Source organism: Tiliqua scincoides, chromosome 2, assembly GCF_035046505.1.
Source record: "Tiliqua scincoides isolate rTilSci1 chromosome 2, rTilSci1.hap2, whole genome shotgun sequence".
Lineage (NCBI taxonomy): Eukaryota > Metazoa > Chordata > Lepidosauria > Squamata > Scincidae > Tiliqua > Tiliqua scincoides.
This window is the reverse complement of record NC_089822.1, coordinates 229,789,622-229,816,843: the sequence shown is the minus strand read 5'-3', so window position 1 is coordinate 229,816,843 and position 27,222 is coordinate 229,789,622.

Here is a 27,222-nt window from a genome sequence, read left to right as displayed (position 1 = left end):
ATCTGCTCACACTTTCCAGGCCTTTTGTTCCTTCAGGAACTTCTCCAATTGGGGTGCAATTAGCCTTTGTGCCCTCCTGGAAGGACATACCTTAATTCAGCCAAACTCAGGAAAGCAAGGCTGCACACCCAGGATACATTTCAGCCACCATTATTCAGCCAAGAATATCTTTGCACTCTTTGCTCAGACTCCTATAACCACCTCTGCCCTGGAAGCAGCATTCTGGCATTTTCTTCCACATTGAAGGCATCCACACTTTCCTTTTTGAGAGGCTTTACCTATTCAGAAAGCCTCCCGTAACTGCAGTTGCCCTCTTCTCTAGTGGAGCAACCTTCCTTACCACTGAACAGTCACTGAGCCCATTTGTGGCTCCACTCTGGGGGCGGGCGAGTGGGGAGCAGAGGTGGGGTGGGATCCAGCGCTTATGCTGAACCCTGTTCCTGGGGAGTTTGGTGCGGCTTCAAGCCACTCCGTTCTCCTCAGACTTATGCCACCTCAGGAGGTGGTGAAAGTCCATGGAGAGTCATAGGGGCAAAGGCGCCTTACCTGCAGGTAAGGGGAAAAGTTTCCCCTTGCCTCTGTCTAAGCCGCTTTGGGCCCCTATCCTGCACTGGGTACAGCACAAACGTCTTGGCTTGCCTGTTCCAGCGCAGGATAGGATTGCTCCCTAAGTTGATGTTTAATTACCTCAAGTGAATAAATGAGTAATATAGATGTTTTATTCGGAACACAGTTGAAAACACTTATAAGGAAGAAGAATTGTGATGGCAAATAAAGTATTGTTGTGCTATATAGATTACTATAGCAGGAAAATTATGGATAATGTTAACACAACCAAATTTATAAGGCTGATTTTACCCTGTGGTCATTTTTACCCAGATTAACATTAATAATGTTTGTCTTGCCAGTGCAACACTTGCATATTACTGTATTTGCAGACTGACTCTCTTAAGGCGTACAACAAGTACTTTATGCTATATGAACTCTCTTTTCCTTCTGTTAAATGAATTATGTATATACTCAAAAGTAATTAGCAGAGAGGTGGTTGTTCAGTGAATTTTAAGCTAATTAAACTGACCTAATTCCTGTCAAAAAAAAAAAAAAAGGATAAAAAACTATAGTCCCTAGGCAACTCTTTCAGGTTAGAAAACTGGGCACAGTATAGTTTTTGATGCTCAAAATGATACCAGCTTTGAGAATGTTCTGCAGTGTGAATGACATTGATGTGATGCCAAACTCCAGTTGTCTTCAAGAAGATCCACATTTGATGACCACATTGCTGTATTCCAGTCCTAGTCCTGTGTTCCAGTTGCTTTCAAAGTTCCTGGAATTCCTAAAATTCTCCTAATTGAGGTTCTTTGTGATCTCAGTGTGCACCCTAAACCACCCGGCTATGCCCAGAATATTCTGCAGTATGCAAGGGATTGTAGTAAGGATTATTCATACAGTCCCTTCCCAACTACAGTTAATGCATGCAAGGCATATTGGGACAGCAACTGTTGGCCTAGTTCACCCCTGTCATGTTTGCAAGCTGCACCCCAATGTTGGCACATTTGATGTAATGTCTGAAAGGAGACATCCATGCACTGGCCTATCTCCCCTGTGAGTGGCACAAAAGTGCTTTACAGCACTTTGGCGACACTCCCGGACCGGTGCAATAGACTCGCGTTGGCCCAAGTATCTCTCAGGATTGTGCTCTTATTTAATTAAATTTGATTTTGTTGTGAAGGAGGCCTACAAAATCTTCTTTGACCCCCAGTAGCAGATGCCTTAGCTACCCCACTGGCTGGGGGGAAGGTGGAAGAGCAAGTAGGTTGTGAGCTGCTAGGAGAAGGAGGCGAATTTTTCCCCATTGTCACTTTTAAAAAGCCCGGGCATGATGTCACTTCCAGAGCATCATTTTGAACTTAGCACTGGGCTACACAATCATTAGCTATGCCACTGGACTGTGGCTTTGTTGATGTTCCTGGACCTCTGTGCTGTTTATAATAAGATGGAACATAGTATCTTTCATGATCAGCTGCACAGGCTGGAAGTAGATGGAACTGTTAGAAATATTTCACTTTGGCTGCTAACCTGACTCTTCAGGAGTTTTGGTCATATGGCATCTCTTCTTTGTTTGCAACCTATGAGTCCACCTTTTTTATTTTTTCTCTCCAATGTTAGTTTCTAGGCAACCAGTACCAGGATTCTAGTCCTGAAATAATAATTTAATGTAAGGTAGTCCAACAACCTTCAGAATGCTTGTTACTTTTTCCAGTAAAAAAAACAACTTTTTAATCTCTGTTGGCTTCCAGTCCAGTGAATTGATTTTTTTTCTTCAGGATTTCAAATTGCAGTGCTTGTACCTGGTTTTCTTTTGTAGCTCCTTTCTTGTACAATCATCTTTATTTGTTATTTGTTGAAAGGAGGAGTAGAACTTGGTCTGTCTACCAAGTCTGGCTTGGTAGAACAACATTTGTCAAATGGAGACACTGTTTTTTACAAGTTAATATTGGTAATCTTCAGAATAGTACCCCTGGAGATATTGGCATGCTTGTGTAGTTCTGCCATTGTGCTCCAGCACAGCTCCAGCCCCATCCACACTTACCTGGGAGTAAGCCCCATTGACTATAGGTGAACTTTTTTCTGAGTAGACATGCATAGGATTGGGCTCCTAATCTGGAGACTGACAGCCCAACCCAAACTAACATGTACAACAGCAGACCAGAGGTTCTGCTAACATAAATGGCCATAATGTTTCAAAATGGCTGATGGCCATTTTGGAACTGCTGCTGGAAATGGCGGTAATGTTGGTGGCCTGCCATCTACTACCAGTTACCCATAGGAACACACATAACCTGGTGCAGGGGTGGGCAATGGAAGGAATGGGGCAGGAAGAGAGAGGAATGGGAAAGTGTCTGGACGGAAAGAGGGAACACAGGAGACAGAATGGAGAGGGGGTGGATCCTGGCAGCACCAGCGTACAGTGAGATCCTATCCCCTTTCCCTCTCCTCTTCCCTCTCCCTTACTGCCCTTGGTTCTGTACCAGCAACATGGCTGTCGCAGATCAGAGGAGACCCATTCAGGCAGCAGAGGAAACAGAGGGAACAAAAGTTCCATTACCATGAAAAGAACTTTGTGACTGCCCCCCACCATAGGGTGCAGCATGTGTTACATTGGTGCAGCTGAATGGGGGGGGGTGGTTGTTAGGACTGGGCTCTTTGTCTTGAGGAGCTTTCTATCCCTCAACCTAACCTACCTCTTTGACAATCAGGTAGGATAACTGCATGTGATGTATGGCTTTTTCAGCTCCTTGCAAGGAAGATGGTATACAAATGAGATAGGCAGTGACAGGAGAGAAAAAAAACAACTATGAATTTGGAAGCGATCAATTAGAATTTCTTTGCCACCTTTAATAAATTAGAAAGTGAATGTAGCACAAAAACATTATATGCAACATACTTTTTTTGCAAATAGCAAGTAAAATTTATTACCCGTGCACCCCGCAATAAGTATGTAAGACAAAGGCTTGGGTAAAGTGGGCCACTTTATTGAACTGAACAATAGCAGGGAAAATCTGACTTCAGACTCAAGTATGCGGGGAATCTAAGGCCAGGGAAACTGTGCTAACTATCTACCTCCCCCAGGTAAACAAATAGGCATAACATCTGACTCAAGGCTACACTCAGTTGGAGACCAGGGGAGTGTATCAGGGTCAAACCCAAAGTGTTGAGACAGCTAGACAGCATAGACACCCAGGGCCTCTGAGATGAATTTTATTGGGGGTACAGAGTTTCTTTTGAGCCCCTTCCCAAAGAGGGAGGGGTGAAACAGAGTGAAGGGGTGGCAATGGGGGCAAAACAGGCAGGGGCAAAGTGGCAACAGCTGGAATACTCTTTGGATTAAAGGTCTACCAGTCTTCCCAATGCAGAGCTCAGGTCTGCCTGCCTGGCATTGGCAGCTAGATACAGTAATATGGAAAACCCAAGTCTCTCTCAAATATTTCAGATATAAAAAATCATTGCAGGAGATTACTATCATTGTATTTAGGCCATCACTAGAATGGAAAGTGTCCTTGTACATTAAAACTGACTTCTGCAGTAGCTACAGTCCTGCAGCTGTGTTGCTGAGCTCCTATACACTCCTTCATGATTAGCAAATCCACAAACCAAATAGCTACTGCAGCAGGTCGGTTTCCTCCCGGATGTGACATTGTTAAGGAATGTATGCAATCCTGGGCCTGGTGTGTATGGTTTGTGACAGTAGTCGCCGCCATGTGCCCATGGTATTGCCTCCAGCATCCCGTGTGGGCAGTAAGATGGGAGAAAGTAAGATCCCAGAAAATTTCTGGGCCCCCTCCTTTGGCTCCTAGGCCCCCTTCCTGACCTTGGGCCCGGGTACAAATTATCCCCTTTACTCCCCTCTCCTAGGCCCTCAAGTTGGCAACCTTCAGTCTCAAAAGACTATGGTATCGCGCTCTGAAAGGTGGTTCTCGAACAGTGTCTAATGTGGCTGAAAAGGCCGATTCGGGAGTGACAATCCCTTCCACACCGGGAGCAGGTGCAGTCTGTCCCTGGTCTGTCTCCCTGGCTATGGGCCTTCCTTCTTTGCCTCTTTGTCTCAGACTGTTGGCCAAGTGTCTCTTCAAACTGGGAAAGGCCATGCTGCCTTGACCTTGATTACTTCAGAATGGACACTGAAGAAACTGGAGTCCTGCCTACCTGACCCCGTGCAACAGCTGCCCAAAGTTGTATGTAATGCAAGAAAGGAAAAACCACTAACTGTGATTCACACTGTTCAACACCAGTCTGGAGTAGGCAAAAAAGCTGTCAGGCTAACAACCTGACTGACAGCAAAAAATTCCTACCTGGAAAGATATGCATAATATTGTAACTTAGGTTATTCTAGCAGTTCTCAGTAAATATCGTACTGCTGAGTTCTTAATATATTTTAAATCATATTTTTCAGTTGTCCTGTAAAATTAGTAAAAGACCTATAGCCCAATCCTAACCTGCACTGGAATAGGCAGGCCAGCAGGCCCATGCTGTATCAAACTCAGGGTAGGAGGTAGCTGCCGTGCAATTCCAAGCAAGGGAATTATTTTCTCCTCACCCTGTGTCATGCAGTAGCCACCCCATTGGGGTTTCTCGGATCTATGCCAGTGAAATCGCTGCACAAATCCAAGCAGCCGGTGGGAGGGGGGTTAGGATCTGGCCTAAGTGCTGGAGACTGGTCTCATCCCCCTCCTGGGCCCAGTCCGCCCACTGACCTGCTGGCCACCCTCCCTCCCCCTGCCCTCATCCCATCCTCCACAACCCCCACACTGGCCTCCCCAGGCTGACACAAACTTATCCTTGCCTGGCAGAATCTTGTGGGGGGGGGGGCACAGCGCACATCCTTGTGTCGGCCTCCCTGACTCCTGAGGTGGCATGAACACAGCACTGGGAAGTCAGCACAAGTCCTTTGAGCTGGCCTAAGTGCCAGCTAGGATTGCATTCCTAGAGGCACAAAATAACCAATTAATTGCACTTAACACAGATACCCGGACTCTTTTAATCTTAATAGAAGATTACCATTCATGAACATCAAAGCAAGCACTTGCACAATTCCAGCTGTAGTTATGCAATCACATTTATTCTTCTTTTTTCTGGGAGACCACCACTTTGGATTTTCACTCTGAAAGTGAGGAAAGCAAAACTAGGTTTCATTAGCACTCTCCATCAGTAACTCCCAAACAACAACTTGTGTGTGTTAGTCAGGCAATACATTTCACAATCATTACTGTTGCAGCATTTCAGTGACTAACGGCTTGTCTGTGACAAATGGAACTCATGCATATACCTTGGAAGTCCTGGGTTGAGCACTGAATACAAAAGCGTGAACCATAGGGGAACGTGTGACCAGTTGACAGCATTCAAGATGCACACATTACTGTGAACCAGGTAATAACACCCTGATATCAGAAGCTGCATTATACTGAACCTGACCATTGGCACTAGCAGTGCTTTTCCAAGGTTTCAGGCTGGAAATAGATTTCCTTCCCCTCCATCCCGCTCTATTGGGAGATGCCAGAGACTGAAATTGAGCCTTTCTGCATGCAAAGCACAGTACCACTGCACGACAGCCTCTCCCCTCTAAGGGCCCAACCCTATCCAAATTTCCAGTACTGGTGTAGTTGCAATGGAGCCCTGAAGTAAGGGAACAAACGTTCTACCTTGAGGCGACCACTGTGATTGCCCCTCCACTACAGGATGCAGCTCACGCCCCATCGGCACGGCTGCATCGGCATTGGAAAATTGGATAGGATTGAGCCCTTAGTAGCATACCTTGGGGATAGGACTGGTCCATCCATGAAGGAGATGATGCAATGCAAGTCAAGCGGTGGAGGAGCAGTAGACTCAGCGTAACTTCTATCACCCCAGATCTGCCATCATCTCTCTCTAGCCCACCATGGACAGAACCTCATTGATCTGCTTCTCTGCCTCAAATCTGCCACTTCTCCACCGCACCATTTCTTCCCTTTAAATAATATAGGGGGATCTATAGTTTTGGAAAAGAATTGTGCAAGGAGGGAGAGAGGTGTGGAGGTAAGGGTCTTCTTAGTTTATTATGGAGGGGATTGTATGTGCACATGTGACATAACAGAGGCGGGTCATAATGGCATCAGGAGGATATTGAGAATGAAAAATTCCCATATATATTTGTAATGACAAATCCATAAACAGACAGGAATCTGGTGTTCTGCTTGAACTAGATACAATATCAAATAAATATTGCACACTGCAGTGCTGTATTGAATTGTAAAAAATAAAATAAAATTGTACAATATAAAATAAATATTGCATTCTGAAATTGTTTTTCATTAATGATCCTCTTCAGAGTAAAACAGTTGTGTCAGAAGCACTGAACCTATGGCATCACATGCCTCAATTATCTGCACAGTTGGCTAGATCTATCTGTTCCATGGTGTTTGGCTTTTATTGAAACTCCCCTATTCTTCTTGCTGTTGCATTGCCATTTTTTTTTTATTTTTTTGCATAAGTAGGAAAACACAGAAAAAGGGGATGGAGAGATTTCCCACTGTAGTTTTAAGATGCTTTTTTGAGTTGAGAATTAAAATATGGTGACATTTACAAATAAGGACTTATTGCTATAAAAGTAGAAATATCCATCCATGGGAAGCTGCCTTATGGCTGAGTCAGACCCTTCATCCATCTAGCTCGATATTTTCTCCTCTGGCACCAGTTTTCCAGGCTTTCAAACAAGGGTCTTTCCCAATCTTCTTTGGAGATGCCAAGGAACTTTCTCCACGCAAAGCACATGCTTTTCCCCCCAAGCTACCGGCCTCCCCCATGTTCTGCTCTGCTGCACAGTTATCTCATCTCCTTTCTACAGTGTCTGAAGATGGACAGAGACCCTAACGTCTTTGCTGAGCCATATTGAAATGATACACCAGGAAAAAGATGCCACAATCAACAGACCATTAGTCTCAGCAGCAACATTGGGACTTGATAGTACACTCGTAATTATTACAACTTATCATAAAGAACTTCAGGCCTGCACTGTCTCTGAACAAGTGTTATGTTAACATAAGAACATAAGAGAAACCCGCTGGATTATCTAGGCCAGTGTTTCTCAATGTTTGCCTTTCACCATATGACTTTACATGGTCCACCTTTTCAAAGTACCACCCAGCAGCAGACCTTGTGTCGGCAACCTTCAGTCTCGAAAGACTACAGTACCGCACTCTGAAAAGTGGTTCTGGCACAGCGTCTAGTGTGGCTGAAAAGGCCAATCCGGGAGTGACAATCCCTTCCACACCGGGAGCAAGTGCAGTCTGTCCCTGGTCTGCCTCCCTGGCTATGGGCCTTCCTTCTTTGCCTCAGTCTGTTGGCCAAGTGTCTCTTCAAACTGGGAAAGGCCATGCTGCACAGCCTGCCTCCAAGTGGGCCGCTCAGAGGCCAGGGTTTCCCACCTGTTGAGGTCCACTCCTAAGGCCTTCAGATCCCTCTTGCAGATGTCCTTGTATCGCAGCTGTGGTCTACCTGTAGGGCGCTTTCCTTGCACGAGTTCTCCATAGAGGAGATTCTTTGGGATCTGGCCATCATCCATTCTCATGACATGACCAAGCCAACGCAGGCATCTATGTTTCAGCAGTGTATACACGCTGGGGATTCCAGCTCATTCCAGGACTGTGTTGTTTGGAACTTTGTCCTGTCAGGTGATACTGAGGATACGTCGGAGGCAGCGCGTGTGGAAAGTGTTCAGCTTCTTTTCCTGTTGTGAGTGAAGAGTCCATGACTCGCTGCAGTACAGAAGTGTACTCAGGACGCAAGCTCTGTAGACCTGGAACTTGGTATGTTCCATCAGCTTCTTGTTGGACCAGACTCTCTTTGCGAGTCTGGAAAACATGATAGCTGCTTTGCCGATGCGTCTGTTTAGCTCGGTATTGAGAGAAAGAGTGTCGGAGATCGTTGAGCCAAGGTACACAAAGTCATGGACAACCTCCAGTTCATGCACAGAGATTATAATGCAGGGAGGTGAGTCCACACCCTGAACCATGACCTGTGTTTTCTTCAGGCTGATCGTCAGTCCAAAGTCTTGGCAGGCCTTGCTAAAACAGTTCATGAGCTGCTGGGGATCTTTGGCAGAGTGGGCAGTGACAGCTGCATCGTCAGCAAAGAGGAAGTCACACAGACATTTCAGCTGGACTTTGGATTTTGCTCTCAGTCTGGAGAGATTGAAGAGCTTTCTGTCTGATCTGGTCCGGAGATAGATGCCTTCTGTTGCAGTTCCAAAGGCATGCTTCAGCAGGACAGTGAAGAAAATCCCAAACAAGGTTGGCAGAAGAACACAGCCCTGCTTCACTCCGCTTTGGATGTCAAAGGGGTCTGATGTTGAGCCGTCAAAGACTACAGTGCCCTTCATGTCCTCATGGAAGGACTTGATGATGCTGAGGAGCCTGGGTGGACATCCGATCTTGGGGAGAATCTTGAAGAGGCCGTCCCTACTGACCAGGTCGAAAACCTTATCTATGAAGGCTATAAAGAGTGGCTGTCGTTGTACTTTGCATTTCTCCTGCAGCTGTCTAAGGGAAAATACCATATCGGTGGTGGACCTGCTGGCTCGGAATCTGCACTGCGATTCTGGATAGACGCTCTCTGCAGGTGCCTGGAGACTCTTCAGTGCAACTCGGGCAAACAGCTTTCCTACAATGCTAAGGAGAGAGATGCCGCGGTAGTTATTGCAGTCACCCCTGACGCCTTTGTTCTTGTACAGCGTGACGATGTTTACATCACTTTGTGAATGGGGCAAATTCCCTGGGCACTGAGTCCATAGGCCTTTAGGACCGTGTGGGAAGCTTCATGGAGACTCCTGACCAGTCGGAAACTGTGCTCCCAGTTTGCCTTAGGGGAACTCTTAGGAGAGCTTCTCTGGTTGATCTTGGAGCCACATGAGGCTCCGTTTTGCTCCAGGTGAGTGGGGGGACAGCTTCACATGGGGGGTTGCTTTGTGGACCTTTGCCCTGGGCATGGGGCTGGGTGGGTTCGCTACTGGTACCACCAGAAGTAACTGGCAATGACATCATTACCAATTACTTCTTGGTTGGGAGGCCAGATGCAATGCAACAAAAACCAGTTAAGAGGCTCAGGATGAACAGGAGGGCTTTCTCAAGAGTGGAAAAGCATGCTCTGGAACCTCCTACCACTGTTTGTTGCACTCCTGGTCTCGCTGCTGGGCAACAGGTGTCCAGGGCTCCTGTGAGTATCACCAGACACCACCTCAAGTACCACTAGTGGTACCCGTACCACTGGTTGAGAAACACTAATCTAGGCCGATCTACGCCAACATTCTGTTTCCCCCAGTGACCTACCATAGCGCCAAATTCACAAGCAGGAGAGAATGCATCCCACCTTGGCTTTCTTGCAACTGGTATTGCTGCTGGATGTATTGCTGCTGGTGACATATAGCCATAATGACTTGTAGACATTGACAGACTTGGCCTCCATGAATTTATCTAATCCTCGTTTAAAGTCATCCCAGCTAGTGGCCATTACCATACCTGCAGCAATGAATTCCACAAACTAATAATGTGGTAGTGAAGAAGTTTCTCCTAATCTCCATCCTAAATCTCTAATCAATCAGTTTCATTGGATGTCTCCTAGTTCTCAGATGTGAGAGACAAAGAAAAACTTATCTCTATTCAGTCTCTCTGTACCATGTATCATCTGGCCCAGTAGGGCAGTTGAATCAGTGGTGCTGGTACATGTTTTATCGTATTCCCCCTTCCAAGGCTGATCCGCCAACACGGACTTGTGCCAGTGATAGAGTTGGCACAGATCCAGCATGATCCATTGTGGCTGCTGGGGCTTACCCCAGGGCAAGGTGACAAATGTTCCCTTGCCTAGTGGAAACCTCCAGAACCAAAATTCCCCTGCAGGATGCAGTAGAGCCCACACCCATGCTGCTGCATAGGTGCAGGTGACTTCAGTTAGGATCGGGCTCCCCATGCTATGATCTTAACATGAACTATGTGTGGGTAATTAAAGTCACCCACTCACCCATTAATATAACACCTTCCCCTTCAGCTGCTTCCCTGAAGTCACAATCGTCCTCATCATTTTGGTCAGGGAGGTGATAGCATGTCCCCAGCAGTGCATTATTATTTTGAGAGCCTTGTATTTCCAGCCACACCAATTCTGAAGAGAAGTTTGTTAGCCCTGGGTTTTCTAGTTTGTTGGATTCTATACTCACATTGACATAAAGAGCTATGCCACCCCCAGTTAGTCAACATCTCCTCAGGCTACAGCTGAAGATCAATCACCTCACCTGCCAATGTGGTTGACTCACAGACAGAAAGAACTGCCCTTTCAAAAGACTGTGGCATGCCCCTGGTTCTCCGTGCTTGCATTCTTTAACATGAGAAATGAGGAGTCCTTGCTTCTGCATGCAGAAGAAAAGAAATGGAATTTCTTTGAAGAAGTTGATATTGTCAGACAGAATGAGCCCTCTTAAGATTCTCAGTAAATGACATAAAGGGAAGGAGAAGAGCAAGGCAGGCTAAATATATATATATATATATATATATATATATATATATATATATATATATATATATATATATATATATATATATGTTTTATATATATTTCATATATAGTTAGAATAATAGAAAGAATGTGCCAAGGGCTTACATGGAAATATCAAGACCTTCACACGTTTGTGCCAAAGCCACATGAAGCTTAACAGCCTGATTAATGACAGTCTATAGAGAAAGTTCTGAGTTGCAACTGACCCCCAAGGTTACAGACTATGGCAAAAGGAGAGATGTGGTGTGCTCATTAGCAATAAGAAGTGAACAGCAAAACTAAGGGCCAGCATGAAAGAGCCTCAAAAAGCAGCAGTTCAGCAGCATCTCCCTGCCTTTATGTTGAGAAAAATGTGATACTGCAACACTGATAATGCCAAGGCAGTCAAGTGGCATAGACAGATAAGTGACCAGACCACTGTGTCCTGGACAACTGCATCCCAGTCAAATGCATCCTGGAATTGAACATCTGCATCCGTTCTTTTTGTGTCCCAGACATTTGAGTCCCAATTTATAGTTGTATCAGATGTACTGTTTTGTTTTTAAAATGCAAAAGTATTATTATCATTATTATTAGCAGTATTTATATACCGCTTTTCAACTAAAAGTTCACAAAGCAGTTTACAGAGAAAAATCAAATAACTATTGGCTCCCTGTCCCAAAAGGGCTCACAATCTAAAAAGATGCAAAAGAACACCAGCAGACAGCCACTAGAAAAGACACTGCTGGGGTCAGGTGGGCCAGTTACTCTCCCCCTGTTAAAAAGAGGAGCACCCACTTGAAAAAGTGCCTCTTACCCAGTTAGCAGGGGTTAGGAGGATTAAGGCTAGGGATAAGATGCTTAGGATATATAGTATGGGGTTTGTTGCCCAATTATAGTTTGTTTTTTGCCATGTTATTGTGGGATACAAATGACTGGGACACAGGGAAAAGAAAAAAAAAATAACAGCCATGAATGTCCAGGATTCAGGGACCAGGACAGATTTGACGAGGACACAAACACTAGACGGACGGACGGACGGATGGACGATCACTGATGACATGCTATTTTCAGTTCAACAAACTGAATCAAGATGAAGCAGTTCTCGATAGGGTAGATAACAGTGAGTCTGCACATTCTTTATTTACCCTTGCGCTCCCGAAAAGAAGATGAGAGGCAGAAGCTTTGGATTTAAACTTGGGCCACTTTATTAAGGGAAAATACAAAACTGCAGCAGGGCCCAATTCTACACCTGGTCATGCGTGTTGTAAATTGGGGGAAACGGTCCTGGCTGTCTGCCTCCCCCTGGCTAACAGGGGGTGTGCTATCTGACTCAAAGCTTAGGCCCAGCCATGGGCCAGATCTGCTTATCTTGGCTGACCCCCAAGATAGGGATCAAGGCAGTCGACTAGCGCCAAACAGCTGCTGGGTAAATCCCACAGCCTTCTTTGCCTGGGCAAAGAATGGGCTTGCTGGCTTGCCTCTCCTAGCCAGGCAAGCAACATGTGAGCGGAACCTTTACCTTACTGCCTCAGGATGGACAGCAAAGATCTGAAAACGGCCTAAACCCACATGGCACTTGCCTAAAGCAACCAATCTTAACTCCCAACCCTAACTTTAACCCTGCTTGTTGACACAAATCTGGGATAGGTGAAAAAACTGCCAACCTGATGCCAATTTTGGCTGGCAGCAAAAGATTCCTACCTGGTTCCCCGAAGAGCAACCAGCTGGTCTTGAATTTAATGCCACACAGGAGGGCAGGTCGAAGATCCTAAGTATGACAGAGGGGTCGAAGATCCGAAATGCAACAGAGGGTAAGTAATGGTCCCCTCAGTCATCTCCCCCCAGAAGGCCCTCAGTCAATTGGCTGCCTTAGTTTTCCTGCCTCTGCCCTGCACATGAACAGGGAGTCAGGTCAATAAGGCCGTGGCATGTTAAGCGTGTTAAGCACGCCACAGTTTTTATGTAGAGAAATGCACTGTGGAATCAAAATGATGATGCTTTATTTGGTAAAGATGAAAAGAGGATCCTTTTTATGCATATAATTAATGGGTCCTGGTTCTAACATCCAGGGTTTGATTTGTGCCATTCTTCCCGCTTAGTGCTGTTGTCCTCTGGTGAGACTATATGCTTTTAAAACACTGACCTGTTATATTTAATTTTGCAGAACACCACATAAACTGATGACACTACATAAATTATAAAGAGTTCTGTGCTTCTGGAAGACTTCACACTGAAAGCAGTTGATAATTAATGTCTTGCTTTAGGCCAGCAAGGTTGTGGCTGTTCTCCCCATAATCAGCCTATCAAGATGCATTAACTCTAGCAGAAGTTTGCAATATTGGAAAGTGGAAAAACCGAAAGGTAATATGCGCCAAAGTCACAGCTGTGTGCAAAAACGCATAATTGTATTGACTGTGTTAAAAGCACAGGTTTGATATCATTACAAGATGCTAGACTCAAGCCGGAAAGCTTGAGGTTTGGGAAATGAATGTCAAACTTATTCATATCTTTAACCTCAGAGAGTTTTTGCTGAGCTCCAACTAGATATTGTTTGTCCCTCCTCTATTTTCTTGCTAAGGCAGGTCCAAGATCTCCAGGCACCTGAAGTGGCATGGCAAATGCTGCCCCACCCTCACTTGGTGATGCAACAGCCTCTCACATCCACTGCTACTCCTACCCTCCCCCACTTCCTGGATTAAAAAAAGAAAACGATGAAGTGTAAAAGGAAGTGTGAAGGAGAGGAGAGTGGTAGGCTAGCGTATTAGAGACTCCTTTCCTAACACTTCTTTCACTCCATCCTCCTCTGAAGTTTTCTGAGGCTCATTCATACAGCAGGCTTTCATATCATCACAATATTAAGATATGTATTCTCTCTCTCTCTCTCTCTCTCTCTCTCACACACACACACACACACACAAAGTGCCACTGGAGCAAACAAGACTTTCACATCCCACAAAAGAAGCTGCAGTTCAAATCCAAGGTCAGATGAAACCATGATCCATTATTAGACTTTCAGATAAAAATAATTGCACCTTTGAGCTGTGTTTTCATTTTTTGAATTTTATAGATCAGTGCTATCAAAGCATAGGAAGAAGGTGCCTGACTAAGGGAAATAAAAATTAATAATATCTTTTAATAAAAAATGTTTTCTACTAAAATGAATTACAAGATCCACTTGCCCAAATCTCATTGATGTATAAAATGTACAATGTACCCAAGTCCAAAAGCTGTATTTCCTGAGACTGACAATACGAAATGAACTGGGGGACGAAGACGACCCTCCCTCCTTTTTAACCCTCCCTCCTTTTTAAGGAGGGAGAGTGACTCTGCACAGCTTTTTTGCCTTTCTGCAAAATGATTTTCCAAACCTTCAGGCCTGTGAATCACCAAATTGGGAAAGAAAGAAAAAATGTTGGCCAAATGTTACATATGATCATGGTCTGTATTTCTATATTAAACTTTTTCATCACTTTCACATGCCATTCAGCTGATTTATTTTTGTAATTAAGTGAATTGTTATTTACCAGCAGATATAAGGCTGGGATAACAGACATCCTAACTGCAACATAACTCAAAGGACATGAATTATTACTGAGGTCTGATGAATGGAATAGTTATTTCTTTTGCTACAGTTTAAGGAATGCCACTGTGTATAGTGGGGTGGGGTGCGGGAGAGAATGTTCTAGTCATACTTGGCAAAGGTAAATTGTGGCTGGCTAGTTTGAGACTGAATGCACTAAGTGTCCAGAGCAGAAATATGCAATGGTCACTCTAGAATCTTCATTTAACCCATTTCTGCCCAGCCCACAGGTGTACACTTTTGACCCCTGTTGCATACATGCAACACTGAGCAGAAATTGCTTAAACTGTGAACACTTGAGTGAACAAAGTCTGTAGCAGAAGATGAAAGTGGATCCCAATCAACCTCATATTTTGTGGCTGTAATTTTGGGCCATTAGAAGTATATAGCCTTACTTTTGTCAGCACAGCATGTCTGTTTGATTCCTGGCTTTCTCTAATCATTGTTACAGATCAGGGGTTTTTTTTTGGGGGGGAGGGAACTATTCTCATCACTCATGGAGTTCGCAGGATCCAATTCAAAACCCTGCTTAATTAGATTCAGATCTAACAAACAACTATGAAATGAGTTGATTATTTCTCGACTGGAATTTGAAGACACACTGTCCATCTCCAAGTAAGGGCTTTGCAATTGTAACCTTGCTTTACGTTGACAACCTACAGCCCAATACTAACCAGGCTGCCCAGGTGACAATAGTGGTGCCAAAATGGCTGCTGCTATATCCTACAGGGGCAGAAAGGCAGCAGAAGATCTCTTGAAGGTAAGGGTACATTTGTTCCCTTACCCCATGTCAAGCTCCAGCAGTCTTTATGGGCCTATTTGGAGCTGTACCAGCTCAGTTGCTGGCTGTAGCACTGTGCAGGGCTTTCAGGCCTGAGATGGCAGTTACGATACGGCGGTGGCCACCCCCTCCTGGGCCTGCACTCTCCCCTTGCACTACCTATCCCATTCTACCTCCCCCCCCCATCTTCTTGCTGCTCAGTGTTGAGCACTGCTCCAGTACCTGCAGTGGAGGCCTGCCAGCACAGGCCAGTAGTGGCTGTGACTTTCACACAGTCGCAATTTGCTTTACATCATGTTTCTGACAGCACGTGTGCCCGTCCTGCTGTTAGGAGACAGCTTAGGATTGGGCTGCCCGCCAAATTTCCCAGCATTAGATTATCTAAACATGTATATGCCAGCAAGGAGCTACTCAGTACCACTCAGTGGCATCACTAGTGTTTGCATCACCCAGTCACCCCCATTACGGACCTCCTCCCAAGCAGTGGGTAGAGCGACATCCTGAGTGATCGATATGGTGAAGTGCCATTGCTCTGGCTTTTTGGCTATAATTTTTGATAGAACGGAAGTATTTTAATGCAGCTTGTTTCATTGCATTCTGCATGAAATTATACATTGAATGATATATAATATGATGGTATTATTCAAAAGTACCAAGTTTTAAAAAATTTTGGCCAGTCACTCTGCCCCCCCCCCGTGCAACATCACCCAGTGTGGCCTGCACACCCCTAGTGACACCACTTGCACTACCACAACGTATACACAAGATATTGCTGTCTACTGAAAGAAAAAAAATGACCACATCAAATATCAGTTCTACAGTCATCAAAGTTACAAAATATTTGAACTAGTAAGCTAAGGATCTGTCTTTGTATTGGCAGCCTTCAGTCTCGAAAGACTATGGTATCGCGCTCTGAAAGGTAGTTCTGGCACAGCGTCTAGTGTGGCTGAAAAGGCCAATCCGGGAGTGACAATCCCTTCCACACCGGGAGCAAGTGCAGTCTGTCCCTGGTCTGTCTCCCTGGCTATGGGCCTTCCTTCTTTGCCTCTTAGCCTCAGACTGTTGGCAAAGTGTCTCTTCAAACTGGGAAAGGCCATGCTGCACAGCCTGCCTCCAAGCGGGCCGCTCAGAGGCCAGGGTTTCCCACTTGTTGAGGTCCATCCCTAAGGCCTTCAGATCCCTCTTGCAGATGTCCTTGTATCGCAGCTGTGGTCTACCTGTAGGGCGCTTTCCTTGCACGAGTTCTCCATAGAGGAGATCCTTTGGGATCCGGCCATCATCCATTCTCACGACATGACCAAGCCAACGCAGGCGTCTCTGTTTCAGCAGTGAATACATGCTAGGGATTCCAGCTCGTTCCAGGACTGTGTTGTTTGGAACTTTGTCCTGCCAGGTGATGCCGAGGATGCGTCGGAGGCAGCGCATGTGGAAAGCGCTCAATTTCCTCTCCTGTTGTGAGCGAAGAGTCCATGACTCGCTGCAGTACAGAAGTGTACTCAGGACGCAAGCTCTGTAGACCTGGATCTTGGTATGTTCCGTCAGCTTCTTGTTGGACCAGACTCTCTTTGTGAGTCTGGAAAGCGTGGTAGCTGCTTTACCGATGCGCTTGTTTAGCTCGGTATCGAGAGAATGAGTGTCGGAGATCGTTGAGCCAAGGTACACAAAGTCATGGACAACCTCCAGTTCATGCTCAGAGATTGTAATGCAGGGAGGTGAGTCCACATCCTGAACCATGACCTGTGTTTTCTTCAGGCTGATTGTCAGTCCAAAATCTTGGCAGGCCTTGCTAAAACGATCCATGAGCTGCTGGAGATCTTTGGCAGAGTGGGTAGTGACAGCTGCATCGTCGGCAAAGAGGAAGTCACGCAGACATTTCAGCTGGACTTTGGATTTTGCTCTCAGTCTGGAGAGGTTGAAGAGCTTTCCGTCTGATCTGGTCCGGAGATAGATGCCTTCTGTTGCAGTTCCAAAGGCCTGCTTCAGCAGGACAGCGAAGAAAATCCCAAACAAGGTTGGTGCAAGAACACAGCCCTGCTTCACTCCGCTTCGGATGTCAAAAGGGTCTGATGTGGAGCCATCAAAGACAACAGTGCCCTTCATGTCCTTGTGGAAGGATCTGATGATGCTGAGGAGCCTGGGTGGACATCCAGTCTTGGGGAGAATCTTGAAGAGGCCGTCTCTGCTGACCAGGTCGAAAGCCTTTGTGAGATCTATGAAGGCTATAAAGAGTGGCTGTCGTTGTTCCCTGCATTTCTCCTGCAGTTGTCTAAGGGAGAATACCATATCAGTGGTGGACCTGTTGGCTCGGAATCCACACTGCGATTCTGGATAGACGCTCTCTGCAAGTACCTGGAGCCTCTTTAGTACAACTCGGGCAAACAGCTTTCCTACAACGCTAAGGAGAGAGATGCTGCGGTAGTTGTTGCAGTCACCCCTGTCACCTTTGTTCTTGTACAGCGTGATGATGTTTGCATCCCTCATGTCTTGAGGTACTCCACCTTCTCTCCAGCAGAGACAGAGGATTTCATGCAGCTCAGTGACGATGATCTCTTTGCAGCATTTTAGGACTTCAGCAGGGATGCTGTCTTTTCCAGGTGCCTTGCCAAAGGCAAGGGAGTCCAGGGCCACGTGAAGTTCTTCTAGGGTTGGTTCACTGTCAAGCTCTTCCAGCACAGGCAGGCACTCAATGTTGTTCAGTGCTTCTTCGGTGACTACATTTTCTCTGGAATATAGCTCAGAGTAGTGCTGCACCCAGCGTTCCATCTGCTGCGCCCGATCCTGGATGACCTCGCCTGTGGCAGACTTCAGAGGGGCAATTTTCTTCTGTGTTGGACCTAGGGCCTGCTTGATACCATCATACATCCCCTTGATGTTGCCCGTGTCAGCTGCTATCTGTATCTCGGAACAGAGCTGGAGCCAGTAGTCATTAGCACATCTCCTGGCAGTCTGTTGGACTTTGCTGCGAGCAGTTCGGAGGACCTGCAGGTTGTGCTCACTGGGACAGGCCTTGTATGCTGCTTGAGCTCTCCTCTTTTCCTCAATGACTGGTGTCAACTCCTCAGAGTGGGCTTCAAACCAGTCTGCCGCCTTGTTGGTCTTCTTGCCGAATATGGACAAGGCGGTTTTGTAAACGGTATTCTTGAAATGTTCCCATCTGTTGGATGCGTTTGCGTCGGCCGGGCCTGGAAGAGATTCCTCAAGCGCTTGTGCAAATTCCTCCACTTTTCTCTGATCCCGGGTCTTGCTGGTATCAATGCGAGGTCTTCCTTCCTTTTTCGTGTGATACAGTCGCTTTGTTTGCAGTTTCACTCTGCTGCATACCAGGGAGTGGTCAGTGTCGCAGGCAGCACCATGATAACTGCGTGTGATCTTGATGCTGGGAAGGCTGGAGCGTCTGGTGAGGATCAGGTCGAGCTGGTGCCAGTGCTTTGATCTTGGATGTCTCCAAGAGACTCTATGTTGGGGCTTTGTGTTGAAGAACGTGTTGCTGACACAGAGACCGTGATGACAGCAAAACTCTAGCAGGCGTTGGCCATTTTCGTTCATCCTCCCAGTGCCAAACTGACCTAAGCAAGTGGGCCATGAACTGTTATCAGCACCAACTCTAGCATTGAAATCGCCGAGGATGAACAATGGCTCTTTTACAGGGATTTTCTTGACAGTGGTGGCCAGGTCATCATAGAATTTGTCTTTGGCTTCTGCTGGAGACGACAGAGTCGGTGCATAAGCACTGATGAGAGTGATAGGTCCTGCTGATGACTGGAGCTGCAGGGACAAAATTCTTTCACTTCCCACAGTAGGTGGGATGATGGATTTCAGCAGGGTATTTCTGACCGCAAAGCCAACGCCATGTTCCCTGGTTTCGTTTGGTGGTTTTCCCTGCCAGAAAAATGAGAAATTTCTCTCCTTGACAGATCCGGAATCTGGCAGCCTAGTCTCTTGAAGGGCGACGATGTCCATCTGCAGTCTGCTCAGCTCCATGTCGATGACAGCTGTTTTGCGTGCGTCGTCTATTTCTTGCAGGTCATCAGAGAAGCCAGGTGTCATTGTCCTAACGTTCCAGGTGCCCAGCTTTAGGGCAGTAGTTTTCTGTTTTCTGTTGCATGGTGCAGAGTTGTCGATCCGCTTGTCGGTTTTCACCCTAAACCCCACGCACCCCATGAGGTTAACGGACCGTGGCGAGGCAACACCTTACTGGCTGGGGACTGCCCAGCTTAAGGCGGGCGGTAGCTGCCCAATGAGATGCAATGATCTCTCCCACCGTCGGAAGCAGCCCCTGGCGTCATGCTCTACGCCAATCGAGCAAAGACTTATAACCGGTAAACTGCTGCTTCCCGTGTTGTGCCGACGCCGTATGGCGAAGTTGGAGTGTCCTCTCCAGTGCGCGAAGCCTGGGTAAAGAAGGTATGGAGGATAGGCTGTTACCCATGCAGCAAATCCCCCCTCTCCACGTCGCTGGAATGGTCCAATGGAAAGGCAGAAGCCAATACGGTTGGTTCCAGCGGCGTCGCAGGAGTTGCCAGAACGTGACTGTGTTCAGCCATGAACTGCCTAAGGGACTCCGGCTCCTGATTTTGCCTCGAGGTTGACTCCTGAAGCCTTTTCCAGAACTGGATGTAGCCACAAGGCAGTGGAGGTTTGAGGTCAGAGTTTCCTTCTCTTAGATGAGCTGCCTTCCTAGGCTGACGAGTCCCATCTACCCGGTACTACTCTTAAAGATCTGTCTTTAAGAGTCACTAAAGTCTGTCTGTAGTGCTGAGTAAAACATTTCTTACATTCAATTTAAATCTTCCATATGCACTTGGCTGAGAATTGGTTAGTCGGAATGTGTAGCCTATATCCTGGATAGCCTCATTATAATGCAGATCGAAAATAAGTGCCTGTGTCCTAGAGAGGCGGAGGCCTTTGTTTGTTTGTTTCATTATTTGTTTTCCCTTGAGCAGGGTACAGAAAATATGGATAGCTTTCAGAATATTACTCACATCAAATCATGCAGGTTTGGTAATTACAATTCAATCTTGTTAACTGCAAATTTACTACTGCAGCCTCTGGATACAGCAGTGCAAATGCTTGTAAAATGTACAAATTGGCATGTATAAATTGTCACATATAATGCCTCCTGCAGGCAACATCTGTTTCTGCAGCACTGGTTTTCCACATACCTAAAAGGTCAAGGTTCATTGCTTCAGGGACATCTGGGAGCAATGAGAGAGGGGAGTAAATATTTTAGTTTAAAGGGACAGCTTGGCAGGGTGGCAGTCTGTCAGCTCATGCTGACACCTTTGTAATTATTCAATACAAATTATTCACATCGTGTTGACACAGAAATATCATATCGCCTTTAAGTGAGATGCCTGCATTAAGAGGCAGCCAACTGCATTAGTACTCCAGTTTAGAGCGTTATGCATGGTGCCTGTTTGCTCACCATATTCCCTACATCGCAATCCTGGCTTGCCCTTGAGCCAACACAAATCCCTTGCACCAGCTCAGGAAGGCTACAAACACGACATAAGGCACATCTGCAACAATGTGGGAGGAGGCTGAACCAGCGCACAGACGTGCAGTGGCTCAGCAAGGCTGGATCCAGGCCCTGCGCCACCTGGATTCAGTAAGGCTGTGCTGGCCAAGGGTGAGTGGGGGTTTGTAGAGGATGGAGAAAGGTGTAACAGGGGTTTCAGGTGGGGGGAGGGCAGGAGGAGGGCAGGATAGCACAGGGAGGGAGGTGGTACAGGACTCCAGCACATAGGCCAGATCCAGCCTCCATCCCTGACCGGGTCAGCCCAATCCAGGCAGATTTGTGTCAGCAATTGCACGGACACAAATCCAAATAGCTCCATAGTGCCTGGCTGTGGTGTGACATAGGGTAAGGGAAGTTAATTCCCCTTACTCCAACTTGTGCTGTATATGAGGCAGGCCAGCTGGCCTGCCTGTTCCAGTGCGGGTTAAGTTTGGGCTGTTATTAAATCAACTTAAGAGGTCTCAAGTGGAAGAGGGCAAAAAGAGTGGAGTGATTCATGAGAGTTGTGGGGACTTGAGCAGGCTTCAGGAAAAGAAGGGGAGAGAGGAGGCTTTGAAGGAAGACCACCAATCCAAACTCAGTAACAGCAAGTCTAAGAATAAGACAAAAGGAAGAAACATCTCATTCCAATCTAGGATTAATGTAACTCCAACAATCATGGTTTCTCCCAAAGATTCTTGTTAGTCATATTTCCATGAGGTGCAAAAGATAGCTATAATAATTTCAGAATTCCTGAGTTCAGGAGAAGAAATTGGTCAATTCAGCATAGTTTGACCTCAGAGAAAGCACAAAAAGGGAAGGGAAGGCTAGGTTCAGGAGCAAGAAAAGTATTTGTTTTTGGTTATAACATGTTGTATCATTGAACACGTATGGAGGATACTTAGCAAACAGGCTCATTTTATCACATGGGCACTGTGCATGCATCTTGAGCATGCAAACTCTTCTTGAAACGCTGGGAATCTTCACCTTACTGCATGTTGGGGACAATTTATCTGAACTGTCCCTCTACAGATGCTGCTAATATAACAATAAATGAAAATAAGTGGCAACAGGAAATTAAGCTGAAAAACTGTCGGGAAGTAATTTCAAGGAGCCCCTTTGAACATGTGCTTGGAGTGCAGAGCCAGCACATCCATGTGACCAACTCAGGTGGTGAGCTCAGATTAGTCCTCCACACCTTGCAAACAGTCTCTTTACTTGTCTGCTTCCCTCATCTATATCTGCCCTTGGATGTTTGCATATCCCTAGTCAAAATCCAACAGCTCCAAATCTCATCAAAGAAGAATGTGTCCCAAAGCAGGATTTATGACTGTACTTCTAAATTGCACATACATTCACCCTATTTACAAAATCTCCCTATATATTTATTCTGTATGGAAATAACGTAGCTCTACCTTCATCTGTATGTTCTAGGCATTTCTTATGTTCTTTTGATAAATGAAATGATGTCATAATAAAACAATAAAATTCAGTGTAAAATTGGTGCTTTTCCCTTAGGTGAAATGAGGGAGATTTCACAAAGCCAAAGCCTTTTGGTAAGGCTAGTGAAACATTTTGAAGTATATGCATGTGACTCTGTGTATTTGTCACAGAATTTCTCTTAAGACAAAATTAAACGCAAATGTCAAAATTACATAAGAACAGCCCCACTGGGTCAGGCCATAGGCCCATCTAGTCCAGCTTCCTGTATCTCACAGCGGCCCACCAAATGTCCCAGAGAGCACACCAGATAACAAGAGACCTCATCCTGGTGCCCTCCCTTGCATCTGGCATTCTGACATAGCCCATTTCTAAAATCAGGTTGCACATACACATCATGGCTTGTAACCCATAATGGATTTTTCCTCCAGAAACTTGTCCAATTCCCTTTTAAAGGCATCCAGGCCAGATACCGTCACCACATCCTGTCCTTGCTGTTCTCTAACCTGCCTGTCCTCGTCCCATAGGGATGAGGAGTTCCAAACTGGATGCTCCTCGGCTCCTGTCAGCCTTCCCCCAGGGATCAGTTTAAAAGCTGCTCTGCCACCTTTTTAATGTTATGCGCCAGCAGTCTGGTTCTATTCTGGTTCAAGTGAAGCCCGTCCCTCTTGTACAGGCCCCGCTTGTCCCAAAACGTTCCCCAGTGCCTGAATCTAAACCCCTCCTTCCTACACCCCAGTCTCATCCACACATTGAGACCCCTGATCTCCGTCTGGCCCTGCGCATGGAACAGGTAGCGCTTCAGAGAACACTACCCTTGAGGTCCTGGCTTTCAGCTCCCTACCTAATGGCCTAAATTTGGGCTCCAGGACCTCCTGGCTACACTTGCCCACGTCGTTGGTGCTGACATGCACCACAACTGCTACCTCCTCCCCAGCACTATCTACCAGCCTGTCTAGATGAGAAGTGATGCTGCAACCTTTGCACCAGGCAGGTAAGTCGCCATGCGGTCCTCACATCCATCGCAAACCCCCCTCTCTATGTTTCTAATAATCGAATCCCCCACTACAAGAAGCCCCAGACCCTCCTCCTGCCGAGGAGTATCCTGAGTGCATTTGGATAAGGGCCCATCCCCTGGAGAAGGGGTCCCCCCTAGGGGATTATTTCCCTCCTCTCCAGGATGACGTCCTCCAGCCCCGAGACTTCCCACCCAGGCAGCTGAGCAGCTGCACGCCTGAGGTTGGGACGAAGCCTGATCGTCCCCGGAAGTCTCCCCACGGTCCTTCTCTGCCTGCCTCTGCTTTTCCAGGTCAGCCACCAAGGCTTCAAGGGAGCGGACGTGTCCCCTGAGTCCCTGGAGCGCCTTGCACCAAGGACACACCCATGACATGCCCCAAAGGCATATAGTCATACATGTGGCACTCGATGCAAAACACTGGAGAGTCCCCACCTGCTGCTGGCTGTGTGACTGCATAGTTTTTGTTTGTTTATTTGTTTGTTTGGGGGTACTTAAAAACCCTTCACTGGTTTGCTGCCTTCTTCTCAAGGGAAGAGAACGGCAGTGTCTGGGGCCCAGGCTTCCGTGCCCTGCTGCTGAACTCGCACCAAGGCTAAACTCGCGATGCCTTACCTGGCACTTTGTTCCCAAGGCACTGGGTTTCCCAGAGGCCACGCGTGCTTCTGCAGAGAGGCTCATGCGGTGGCAGGCACTAGCTTTATACCCCCTAGCTGGCTCCTCCTCCCTCCCTCCTTGTTAATTGCAGGGGGGGGGGCTGGTCTTCCCAGGTAAGATTACAAAAGATCAGGAAGACAAAAAACTGCTGATGAGCCTAATCTACTCTGCAGGCTCCTGAATGGGGTGCTTGGATTTGCCTAATGGGGCTCTTATCACCTCCTAAAGGACAATGACTATGCTAAATTGCTAAATTTATGACTATGCTAAGCTAAATTGCCCTGGCTGGGTGGGAACTGGCCCTTCCTAGGTTCTTACCCTCCTAATTCAGTTCTCTTAGGCTGGACTGTTTTTTAACCTCAAGCTGCTTTTTATTTGAGTTTAAACTGCACTGGTTTAAGAGTTTTTTGGGCTTGGCAGAACTTACACACTAAACATTTAAATCCTGTTGTGCCCTGTTTATAAAACAGACACCAAGTGTACTTTCTCCCCCTATTACCCTCTTCTTTGTTTAGTTTGGGCTCTAGCTTCCTATCTAAATTAAACCTCCTGCTTTTATTAAGTGTGGACCTTTATTTATCTATTTATTTATTGCTCTCAACTTGATCCTGTGTCCCAATTTACTGAACCTTTAGATTATTTTCTAACTTGGATTAAGTTTAACTTGGGTTAAGTATAGGGTTAATTTAAACAAAGTAGAAAAACTTGCTTTCTACTTTATCCTCCTAAGTTTCTGCCTCTCATTCCTGCCTCTCACAAATGTCGACAGTAATCTGTGGGTCGGGACCCACTAGATCTGTCACAAGCCAATTTCAGGTTGGTTATGTAGCACCTAGTGCAGCCACCACTGAAAATACATGAAGATGGGATGCTGGAAAGCAGAACAGCTATGTGGTTATTTTTCTTCTATCAAGGCTGCAAATAGACTTTTTTCTTATTCACTTTGCTGTTGGAAAATGGCTGAGAAATAACCAAACTTATAGCTGCATTCTCAAGAAAGCAGCAGGCTCTGGTGTCACAATGACAACACTTCCTGCTTGATGATGCAATTTCCAGTCATGATCTCACTACCAGGTTAATGACATCACTTATGGTGGGTTCCAGACAGATTGTCATTCTAAAAAGTGTGTCCCAGTGCTTAAAAATTTGAGAACCACTAGGCGAAGGAATTTCTAGTGCAGGAAAAATAGTTTTCTGTGAGGAAGGTGTTTGCAAATCCCTTAGAAAAATCATAGCTTAATTTTCATGGTAGTTGAACCCCCTGAGAAACTGGTCTTTACTTGTGTGCCAGAACCTTAGTAGATACATACTGAAATTAGACCAGCCTTTTGGGTTTATCATTTTATATCTCCATCTCGTAAAAATGGTTCTATTGCGTTATCACATATTGAAGGCCTAAGGGAACAGCAGATCCCCAATGTTGTAAACTGGAGGTAATTTCTGTATCTGTAACTCATGTAGAAAGTAATATAACCCCAATTAAAGCTTTAGGGGGCTTTTAAAAATATATATTTGTTTCTTCTCATAAACTTTGAGCAGTATTGCATCCTTTAGGATAACTACCGCAAATGCTGCAAAGATCATATTTTCATTAAAAATAAACACCGCAAAATAACCAAACCAGTCTCAGTTAGCATTAAGGAGTAGTGAAATTTATAGGTACAGTAAAAGCATTAAGTATACATAATATCCTGAGGAACAGATTCAGCCCGTTAGCAATTACGCTGCTTTACCCAATGGCGCAAATTTTAATTGTTCCCATTTGCTGAGATCTAATTGTACTTTATGCATTAGTGGGTCTAAATTTAATTTAACGTAGTCTATTTTCAAAAGATAGGTGGGTATACAAGTACACCATGTCTATTTACTGTATGTTAATGTGAAACACTCAGCAAAACTCACAGGCATCTGTCTTTCACTGGCACTTATATGGCATCTGTTACATTCATTATTCAAACCCTGCACAAAATTTTATTTTATTTTTTCCTTTACAGTGCTCCTTTACAGAGGATGTGTGTGTGGCTCTGGCACAAAGAAACCAACTTGACAAAGGTGACTGAGGAGACCATCTCAGGCTTCTGTTGTGTGGAAAAAAACTTTTCAGGGAATGGCAAGACTCAAGAACTGCTCTTGGATATGTTCAAGATTAAATTGCAAATAGGCAACACTGTTACCAGGCCTTCTTTTAATATACACATGGGGGAGGGGGGGGAGAAACTATTATGTAAACAGGGCCTGAATGCAGTTGCCAATGGTATAACTCAGAGGAATGGCATATGAGAAAGAGAAGAGACAAGGTAAAGATACAGGAACATAATAAGAGCCTTGCTGGATCAGACCAAAGGCCCATCTAGTCCAGCTTCCTGTATCTCAATGTGGCCCAACAGATGCCTCAGGTTCTCACAAAACAACAATAAGAACATAACAACATAAGAAGAGCCCCACTGGATCAGGCCAAGGCCCATCTAGTCCAGCTTCCTGTATCGCACAGTGGCCCACCAAATGCTTCAGGTAGCACACAAGACAGCAAGACACAACCTGTGTCTTGGTGTCCTCCCCTGCATTTGGCATTCTAAGGTAGCCTATTTGTAAAATCGGGAGCTTGCACATACCTATCATGACTTGTAACCCATAATGGACTTTTCATCCAGAAATTTATCCAATCCCCTCTTAAAGGCATCTAGGCAAGATGCCATCACCACTTGCGGTGGCAAGGAATTCCACAGACCAACCACACGCTGAGTAAAGAAATATTTTCTTTTGTCTGTCCTAATTCTCTCAACATTCAATTTTAGTGGATGTCCCCTGCTTCTGGTGTTATCTGAGTGGGAAAAGAGCGTCTCTCTATCAACTCTTTCCATCCCCTGCATAATTTTGTATGTCCCAATCGTCTCCCTGCTCAGGTGACTCTTTTCTAGACTGAAGAGCCCCAAATACTGCAGCCTTTCCTCAAAAGGGAGGTGGCCCAGCCCAGTAATCATTTTGATTGCTCTCTTCTGTGCTTTTTCCATTTTTGAGATGTGGCGACCAGAACTGGACATAATACTCCAGGTGCGGCCTTACCATCTATTTGTACAAAGGCATTATATTAGCTGTCTTGTTCTCAATACCTTTTTTAATGATCAAACAAGATACCTGTATTTTGTTGCCACCAGGAGGTTGCATGGCTTGTAACCTGTGATGGACTTTTTCTTGGG